Source organism: Triticum urartu, unplaced genomic scaffold (assembly GCF_003073215.2).
Source record: "Triticum urartu cultivar G1812 unplaced genomic scaffold, Tu2.1 TuUngrouped_contig_5637, whole genome shotgun sequence".
NCBI classification, from domain to species: Eukaryota; Viridiplantae; Streptophyta; class Magnoliopsida; order Poales; family Poaceae; genus Triticum; species Triticum urartu.
This window is the reverse complement of record NW_024116327.1, coordinates 4,385-15,262: the sequence shown is the minus strand read 5'-3', so window position 1 is coordinate 15,262 and position 10,878 is coordinate 4,385. Positions and strand designations below refer to the sequence as shown.

General features: G+C 42.0%; 1 pseudogene; it reads right to left on the bottom strand.

The window, feature by feature from the left end:
• Positions 1 to 1,314: 1,314 nt before the first annotated feature.
• LOC125529487 lies at positions 1,315 to 7,638 on the bottom strand (annotated as a pseudogene).
• Positions 7,639 to 10,878: the final 3,240 nt, after the last annotated feature.

Here is a 10,878-nt window from a genome sequence, read left to right as displayed (position 1 = left end):
ATGAACAATATTTGATTCTTCTCTGAATTCTTATATGCATGATTTGATATCTTTGCAAGTCTCTTCGAATTATCGGTTTAGTTTAGCGTACTAGATTGATCGTTCTTGCAATGAGAGAAGTGCTTAGCTTTGGGTTCAATCTTGCGGTGCTCGATCCCAGTGACAGAAAGGGAACCGACACGTATTGTATTGTTGCCATCGAGGATAAAAAGATGGGGTATATATCATATTGCTTGAGTTTATCCCTCTACATCATGTCATCTTGCCTAATGCATTACAATGTTCTTATGAACTTAATAATCTAGATGCATGCTGGATAGCGGTCGATGTGTAGAGTAATAGTAGTAGATGCAGAATCGTTTCAGTCTACTTGACACGGACGTGATGCCTATGTTCATGATCATGCCTAGATATTCTCATAACTATGCGCTTTTCTATCATTTTCTCGGCAGTAATTTGTTCACCCACCAGAATATATGCTATCTTGAGAGAAACGACTAGTGAAACCTATGCCCCTGGGTTACTTTACATCATATAAGTTTCCGATCTATAATTCTAGTTTACTATTTATTTTGCAATCTTTACTTTTCAATCTATACAACAAAAATACTAATTTTTTTATCTTATTATCTTTATCAGATCTCACTTTTGCAAGTGGCCGTGAAGGGATTGAAAACCCCTTTATCGCGTTGGTTGCAACGTTTTTGATTATTTGTGCAGGTAGTAGGCGATTTGCGTGTAGTCTCCTACTGGATTGATACCTTGGTTCTCAAAAACTAAGGGAAATACTTACGCTACTTTGCTGCATCACCCTTTCCTCTTCAAGGGAAAACCAACACATGCTCAAGAGGTAGCAAGAAGGATTTCTGGCGCCGTTGCCGGGGAGATCTACGCTCAAGTCAAGACATACCAAGTACCCATCACAAACTCTTCTCCCTCGCATTGCATTATTTGCCATTCGCCTCTCGTTTTCCTCTCCCCCACTTCACCTTTGCCGTTTTATTTGCCCTCTTTCCAATTTGCCTTTCTTTCGCCATGGCCAAACCAAAAGGGGCTAAGGGTTTCTCGGGTTTTAATACCTTGGATATTTGACCAAACCTTATATGCAGAATAAAAAGAAACGGAGGAAGTAATAGTTTGGCTGAATTAATTTGGATGGATCATTATGAAATGAAGTTCCGTTGCATTAAATCATGTTTTCTCTCCAGCTAGTACGTACCACTACTGGTGCGGACCAAATTTATACGTTGCAGTAAACGGCCACACGGAATATATCCACGCGATGCAGTCATACCAATTTATACGCTGAATTACCATGTCCTGTACCAACGGAACAGCTGACGGTGGACCGTCCACCCACCGGTATGTTACACGGAGCCGTCTCTGTACGCTACTGTTTGACAGGGCGTATCCGTCTCTCTCTACGATTGCATTCAGTTCCGGCTCGAACGCGTCGTTGTCCCATTGGCACGTATAACCGGAGCAGGCGAGCTCGTCCATACCATCGCCGCTGGATCTATCACATCCATCATCCTCTTTGTTCTCCAAATAATCAAGTTCTCTAGTGTATTTATTAAGGAATGTGTAATCCTTAATATATGCATCAACCTGCATAGTCAAGCTAAAAATATAACCTGTGTTAGTTTAATTCTTCTATACTGAAAATCATAAAAATGTTAGAAGCATAAACAATCCAAGAACATACCCCACGCGGCAATAAAAAACCATAAGACGTACGTAGATGGCATTCTCGTCTTTCCAGCATGCTTCTGCAAAGTTTGTTGGTTTCTTTATCCTCACATGAAAGAACCTAGAAAATCATGTAGTGTATTGTTAGGCACCAAGAAATAAGAACTACAATATGCGAAAATGCCTAGGAACACCTGCGGGCTCACCTCCCTCATATCTCACCATTAAATAAGCATAGTGATCTGTACCACTATATTAGTATGCACGTATTCATGAGTTTATTTTGACGTATGATTTCTTTTAGGAGATGTATAGGGTCTGTATTCTTTCATACTTTTAATGATCTCTGACTTGAAATAAATGCATCTAGATATGGGTGGACATATGACATGCATGCAGATTTGAGGGAACCTGCGTTTTGAATCAGATAAAACATGTAATATTCAGTTTGTACCAAGTTTATAATTGCAATATTATCTTAACTTTGAAAATATTTTTCACAAATATTTTTATCAGTTTTTAAACTACAATACCATTTTCCATCAAGTTATGTGTCTTCTATAAAAATGTAGAATCTTATCCTGCGATAATTAAAACTATGGATTTCATAATTATTAAATTTAGAAATAGAAACGGATAATTCCAATCCAGGAAAATTCAAGGTACAAATTAAATGAGATTAAGTATTTCTATTTTTAGTGAAAACCTGGGAACTTCATGATAGTAATTCTAGACGATTTAACTGTACTAATCTCAAAACTTTTCCTCTAAAAATCTAGTATGTTATTAGTCACATTGCCTGATTTACCAGTGCAGTGTAGCCGCATTTAATCGTTCATCTTCATGCTTCAGCGAAGATGAATTGACGTAATTACATTGCAAGCAGCTGTTTTGCATTCATTTACTGAGCCGCGTCATACTCTGACATACCTGTATTTGCAGAGGAAAGACAACACGTTAACTTTTTTTGCATGCAAACGTGAGTCTCATTAATTAGGACTATTGACTTTGTGTGCACACCACAGGAGAGCATTGTGTATCACCAAAAGAACTAGAAACTCATTAAGCTATCAATGAAGTCATCCCGATGCAGCCACTCACATGTTCGTTTTGGGACTTTACATGCGAATTAACACACTGTGACAACCGACTTGCCAGGTTATTAAATGCGCCATTTACAAGAGCCTAGCTGTTCCTCTCACACCATCATTTCTTACCACACTGCACAAAAGTTGCAACGTACTTGTTCACTGTATATTTCTTCGAAAATTTAATCATCCAAGTGCACTCTTACTGCTTTTGATTAGACGAGATGCTACAGAATGATGCGCTCGCTTCAATGATTTATTCTCAGAGCCACTCCATGTATGCAAGACTAGTGCTAAACATATAAAAGTTCTTAAACAACAAACCTCAGCAATCAATTCTGAACTTGACTGCTCTCTTCGCCATGGTTTTTTCATGGTTGTTTTAACTGAACCCGGATCCATTCGCACATCTGATGTAGGAATCATATCATTTCCAAATAGCACCAGCTATAGTTTGAAGAGATGGCTTTTATCAGCAACTGGGTATGAGCTGCCCCGCCCGTCTCTCGTCTTCTCTGGATATGGGATGTTGGGGAAGATGAACCGTAAGCTCTTGGAGGGGATCCTTACTCCTTCTTGATCTGGAAATGGAGGGAATGCCGCTGGATGTAAAGCATAAATGGCCTAGCTCTAACACGGAACATAGTTAATGCATTGTGCCCCTGTTCTATATTCTAATGCTCGCCATGCACACTTATTAAATGACAATGCACAGGTCAAAACTGTTCACGTGTACGCCTCTGTGAGGTATTCACACATGAGAAACCATTTTGTTAAATGATGCACATATCCCGAGCTAGCATGGGAGCGGGTGTGATTTCAGTGTGCAGCGTCGCTGAGTGCTCCTGATCCGCTTCCCTACAATATGCTATTTTAAGTAGAAATTTGCTAACCTGCATGCCAAGTTCCTCCAGTTTTGCCTCATTGGCAGATTTAGGGTCCATAATAGGCACACAAGTCAGATCATTACTGAACTCCATTTTATTAATATGTCAATGCAATGGCTGCAGAAGCCATCTGTCCATACACAGCCACAACAGGCATATATGGAAACCACATTTGCATAGGCAGAAATAATGGAGCCACTTATCCATTGAAGAAGAGAGACATGGGCACATATGTACTCCAAGATAAAGGGACATGAATTCCTGAAGCCAAAAGTGACCTGCTAGATTTTTTTGTTGAATCCAAAATTTGGGTGTTCGGGAAAATCTTAAAAGTTAGATACTCCTAAAATTTGAGGTTCTGAAAGGTCAAAAAATGACAAAATGTTCAAACCTGAAAGCTGAATTCCAAAAGTAGAAAGATTCAAAAGGAGCATTCAAAGTTTATAAGAGATTAAAATCATGAAATTTTAAAATTCCTAGAGCTAGATGGAGAAGCTTAGGAGCCGGTACTGTGATTTTTTGATGTGCTTATAGAGAAGCACCACAAATGAGAAACACCAGAAATAATAACCTTCCATTTTTACGCCATTCGAATTGCGTTCAATTAGGCTGATCACAGTGGAAAATAACTTAGACTAGTAACATGCATATATTACTTGTCCATGTTACTACCTCCATAATTGGCAGTAACATGTGTGTGGTTTCATGCAAACTTTCATTTATTTAGATGTATACTCATTTTGCCTCGGGATGCATTATGTTATGGTAATATGTTATGTTACCACAAAAATCTCTCCCCTAACAAAATACTTCTCACATAAGAAAATTTGCCTTGGAGTGGGTTATGGTACTAGCTAAGTTACTCCCACTATGACAAGCACCCTCTGCTCAGAAGTCATCAAACTTCCAAAGAAAGAAAGAAATGTGGTTCTGCTTGCTGGCGCATGCAATTAATGCCAACGACGTCGGTCGGAATGCCACTGCGTGCAGATCCGGGAAACCCTTCCCCTCCCAACTTTCCCATTCCCCGTTGCAATCCAGTAGAATCTTATGCTACGCGATAACGGATGATGAAGCTCAATCCGAATAATTGTGCGAGAAGCATCAATGAGCACCGCCGGCCTACACCGATCGACGAGAGGGCCCGGACCAGAAGCACATGTTCCACGCCACCGTCGGCGGCGGTGGCGCCGAGTTCAACGCATCGTTGTCCGGGTCCAGCACACGGAACAAGGCGTAGGACGTCGCACCAGGGCAACATTCGAAGACCTCACCCTAATGGCAACATTAGAGCGCTTCTTTTCCCCTCTGCAACTAACGCCCGGTGCATATGTATGAGACGCTATCTAGATCCTGCTTTCTTCAAGATTTTAGGTGCCCAACCGGTTAGCACTAGATGTATGTACCATCGCTGCTCCTCAGTACCGTTCTGCTCTACTCCAGTGCTGCGTTGGCGAATCAGATAGCAGAGGACCCCCAAGATCCTGACCAATGCTCAACAAGATCACAAGAAGATCGACATGTGTTATTACTACATCTGGAGTCTACACGTAGAAATATAAATGGGTTGTCGAGCGATTTCAATAGACTCCACCGAGGTCAGTACATGCATTTTCGCTTCGGCCGGCGCCCCCCGGGGGGGCTGGGTTCGGCTCGGGTTCACCGGCTGTTATTTTAGCCTAAACCAGCGATAAATGAGGAGTTGGGGCATGACTGGGCCGATTTTTTACCGCCGGCGCTAAAAAAGGCATCCTGGGAGCCTGTTGAGGGGCGAGAGTGAACATACTCTTAATATATGCATCCGCCTGCACAGTGAAGTTGGAAATAAATATGCGTTAGTTTAATTCCTCCATACTGAAAAATGAAGAAACATTAGAAGAAGAATTCCAAAAACATACCCCTCATGGGAATCAAAAACCACCAGAAGTGGAGGGCATTCTCCTCTTTTCAACATGCTTCTGCAAAGTTCGATGGCTTCTTTGTCGTCTTTTGAAAGAACCTTGAAAGTCAACTAGTGTATCGTTAGGCACCAAGAGATCAAAAAATGCATTATACTGTTTAATGTAAAAATTCGCTAACCTGCATACCACCTTCCTTCAGCTTTGCTTGATTGGCAGATATAGGGGCCATACTCGGCACATAAGTCAGCTCATTACTGAACTCCATTTTCGAAGATGTCAATGCAGTGGCTGCAGAAGCCATCTGTTCAAGCCTTCAAACTCTATCTTCAGTGAGCACAAATGGCAGTAGCCTCCTCTTCTTCTTGTGCATATCAAGAGATCGCCTCCTTTGCCTCTTAGCATCTGTGTACAAGTACTCCCTCCGTTCCTAAATATTTGTTTTTTTAGAGATTTCAAATGAACTACCATATATGGATGTATATAGATATATTTTAGAGTATAGATTCACTCATTTTTCTCTGTATGTAGTCACTTGTTGAAATCTCTAGAAATACAAATATTTAGGAATGGAGGGAGTATGAAGTAATGAATAAATACAGTGAGCTATATGCAGGATACTATGACTGGAGATATATGCAGTTGAATGGTTAAGTGGCTGCTGTGTCCCAACAAATAGGATACTACTGTATTGACCGGTCAGTCACGCAAAACAGAACAATTGACAAATCAACATACAAGATACTCCCTCCGTCCAAAAATACTTGTCCAAGAAATGAATAAATTTGCGAAAACGTCATTTAGAACTAAAATACGTCTAGATACATCCAGACCGACAAGCATTTCCGGACGGAGGGAGTATATTGGATTGGAGATATATGCAGTTCAATGGTTAAGTAGCTGTTGTGTTCCCAACAAACTAGGTTCAGTTAATTGGAATATATACAGGAGGCTACTGTATTGACCGGTCAGTCACGCTAAACAGAACAATTCATGAATCGACATACAACAACCCCCTACAAGATATTTTTGATATTTTTTTTCTCCCATTAGAAGTGAACCCTACACGTAATCAGTCCTATTTTAATAAACTACAAATGTGGCGGCTTTTTATGGCACAATGAGTGCAAGTCAGATCACGAACAGGATATACATGCGACGTATCCCTGTAAGTCATCCTGATATACATGTGTACAAATCAATGGAAGTCAATTAATCCGTACACACTTGACCAACCTACTTCAATAACACAATCCTACTACAAGAGTGCTATTAAGATCAAATTAATTTTTTTAACAATGCTTTCCGGCGTATTTCCAGCAGTGATGGTTTTCCCGCCCAATTCTGGCGGCGGTAGCTTTCCCGCGCATTTCCTGCGGTGATATTTCATTACCTAGAAATTCTAATCCACTGTGACACTGACATATGCAGGATAATACAGTGTTAGACTGGTCAGCATAGCAAAACAAAACAATCAACGGACGAATAAAATAATGAATCAACACACAACACCCAAATAGAGTACAACGAACGAATCAGTCATAGTATTTCAGATGAACTATTTGCACCTTATGAATTATTTGCATCATCAGCAGATGGTAATGCAGTATGTGTAACGATTGAGCGACGATTCCTCATCGCAAACTCCCTAGCTTAAGCCATACCATGAACAAAATCCATGCGACTCAAAATTTCAGAGATAAGAAAATTAGCCTGAGAAAGCGTGCACTTTGCCAGCCCGACGGCGCCGCCCTCCGCGCCCTTCTCGATCTGGAAGAAATCCGTGATCTTGCTCTGCTTCAACGGGAAACCTGGCAGAAATTCAATCAATAAGCAGATGAGATGAGATGAAATTCACGACAGACGACCGAGCACGAATACAGGGGGGGAGGGGAGTGGGAATGGTGAGATCGAGCGGCGGGGGAGGGACGCACCGATGATGGAGGTCGGGGCGCAGTCAGGGCAGAGCCAGGAGCCTAGCGGGACAGCGGGAAGGATGGGGCGGAGGCAGAAGGTGTGCCGGCCGCGGTCGCAGCTGTCGTAGAGGAGCAGCTCCTCGTCGCGGTCCCCGGCAGTGAGTTTCCGAGCGATTGCAACATTTATAGTTCATAGACTTAGTGAAGTACACGTTATACTCTTGTTCCTAGTCTTTAGGAGGATCCCCTTAAGGATTGATATCGTCGATGATGAAGTTAACCCTAGCATATGAATCTAGATCATGTTCATTTTTGTGTGATTGGTCAAGTGCTTCCACATCTTTTGATAGTAGAGTGCCACTAGTGTATATGCCATTTTTTCTAGCGGTGACCTTAATGTGTGTCTAAGACATTTTTACCAGCAGTGCCCTCCAGCATCATCGCCTGCATAGAAGCATTAGGATCTTGGATAGTGTGCACTTCCACACTACCAGCGAAGCACCAAAAATAATGGGAAACACCAGAAATCAAAACCTTGCATTTTTACGTCATTGGAACTTAGTTCAATTAGGCTGGTCATAGTGGAAAGTAACTTAGACTAGTAACATGCATATGTTACTAGTTCATGTTACTACCTCCATAACCGTAGTAACATATATGTGGTGTCATGCAAACGTTCATTTATTTAGATGCAGACTCGTTTTGCCTCGGAATGTGTTATGTTACGCTAATAGATTATGTTACCACAGATATCTCTCTCCTCACTAAATACTTCTTACATAAGCAAATTTCCCTTGGAGTGTGTTATATTACTAGCTAAGTTACTCCGATTATTGAAAGCACCATCTCCTAAGAAGTTTGTAAACTTCCAAAGAAAGAAAGAATCATGGTACTGCTGGCTGTCGCGTGCAACTAATGCACACGACTCCTGCTAAAACCCAACTGCATGCAAATCGAGTGAATTACAAAAAACCACCACATTTGGGGCTTCATCTGCGGAAAACAACCAGGTCGTTAATTGTTTGCAAAATGCACTGCGGATTCAGTAAATAGTTTGTAGATAGCACTGAACAAGTGATTTGGCATGGTTGAGGGCGTTTCCGACAGGTGGGGCCCAAATCTGTCGACGTGGCCTAACGTTCGCGTGGACGGAGCCGTTAGCTGTAAACGAGGTGGTCGGCTCGCGACGGACAGATCGACTGACCGCGCCCGACCACACCACATCCGCCGACTCCTCTCCCTCTCGATCTAATCCATGGCGACGGCGAAACCTAGCGGCGTCGACCGCGGCGACAGAGCTGTTGCCGGTGGGGATGCTCCGGGCAGCTGTGAGGGAGATCCAGAGTTCTACGGGAGCTCAAATCCTTTCAACGCGCTGCCTCCTCCCAACTGCCGGCGGCGCCGAAGTCGTTGGAATACACGGCGGCTACTGTGTTCGCCCAGACGGTGAAGGCCAATCCGACAGGCAGCCACCATTTTGCCTCCTCCTTCGGCGGTGTGGAGTAAGTCATCCTCCTCATTCTTTCTATTTTCCCCGATTGGCATTCTAGGGTTAGGGTTCTAGGGTTAGGGTTCCATGGTGCTGTAACAAGTATTGTAGCATTGCTGAGAGTAATTCTACTATGAATGGTCTGTCACATGATTGCTCAAATCCTCTCTGTCACATGATTGTTGGTGTCACATAAATTAATTTTAACATGAGTACTTGTACATGATTGTTGCTGTCATCTCTCAGTTGATTGCTCAAATCCTCTCTGTCAAACTATTATTGTTGTTGTCAAATAAATTAATTTTAACTTTAGTATTGTAATTAACAACAATTATAACTAAAGTGTGAACCTTGTACTTAAGTACTTAACAACAATTTTAACTGAATTTGTAGCTTGGATGATGAAGAATGGGAAGTGAGGTTCCATTTCCTAGACAGAGATAATTTGGAAAGAACAATTTGTTTGTGAGACATAACATTCTGGAATCTCATTGGCCTAATAGAGGTAGAAGGCTATAGTTCAAGGGATTTTATGTATTATGTTAGTGATCCAGGAGTTGGGGTGTCAGGAATGGAAGAATTAACTGATGATGACAAGGTGGAAGAAATATTGGATGACATAGCTAGTAAAGGAAAGAATGTTGTTAACATTACAGTTATGAGAAGTGATGCACCTACACCAGCTGATTTGAACATTGGTCATGTTTATGAAGAGCAGGTTCCTTTGCCTGAAATAGGTGTACCACTTGTTTATGATGTAGACACTTCAGGAGTTCTTTGCCCCCAGTCCAGAAGCCCCAACCACGTCCAGTCCAAGTCATGAAAACACAGGAGAGCTCTCGTTTTTTGAAGCTAAAGGGCCCAAGTGAACCTGAGTTTGCATTGGACTATGGTAATGAGAGGCATGAGTATTTCATGGAGATAAACCAAGAGCAAGAGCACATTGAGCAGATGATGGAGCAGAAGAGAAATGAAGAGATTCGGAAGTTTAGGAGTAATAAGATACAAAGAGAGAAGTACAAGGCAGCAAAAAGAAAACTTCCACAGCTGCTTGCTGAAGAGTTCACTGACAGTGAAAGTGAGGGTGAAGATCTAGCAGATGAGGACATATCAGCTAGGCTGGAGGCAATGAAGAGGCATAGAGATGATCCACTATATCACTTTTAAGGATACACTGATGTATAAAAGCTTTATGGACCAGATGAGGAGGAGGGGGGATGAAGCAATAGATGAAGGAGGCAGGACAGGAGGAGCCAGTAGATGAGGGCAGGAGAGGAGGAAGCAGTGTAGGAGGTAGCAGCAGCACAGGAGGAAGTCAGAGGAGGGGGAAGGGGCCAACAACAAGATCTCATGCAAGCTTGGATCAAATCATAGAGCAAGACTAGGCAACTTCATCTGATGAGGAGAGCAACCCAGGTGACTTAAGTTAGGAAGAGAATGATGGGGCTCAGCTTCCACCATTTAAGGTTCTTATGCTTCCACCTCGTCTTATAGTATGGTCCTCCCAGTGTATTTACCATTTGTTCTAGCGGTGACCTCAGTGGGTGTAGACGAAAATTTTCAAGCAATGCCCTCCAGCACTATCATTTGTAGAGAAGCATTAATTAGGTTCTTGGATAGTGTGCCCTTCCGCAATCGCATTGTTAGATTCCATCTAGTGACTTAGAAGATATTTCCATGAGGACACTTGTGACAGGTACATCTACAACACAATTTGCACATTTGTACATGATATTGTTGATGTTGCAATTTCAGGCCTTGGTTCTTCTGCCTGGGCACTTATGGCATTCATATAAGATTGTAACTCCGTCGCTTCATAGTACCTGCAGGATAAACATAACCATGCTTTTGCTTTGGTGATTAGAGTACGACAAATAGCTTTAGTTTCATTTTATCATAACTGGAAGCATT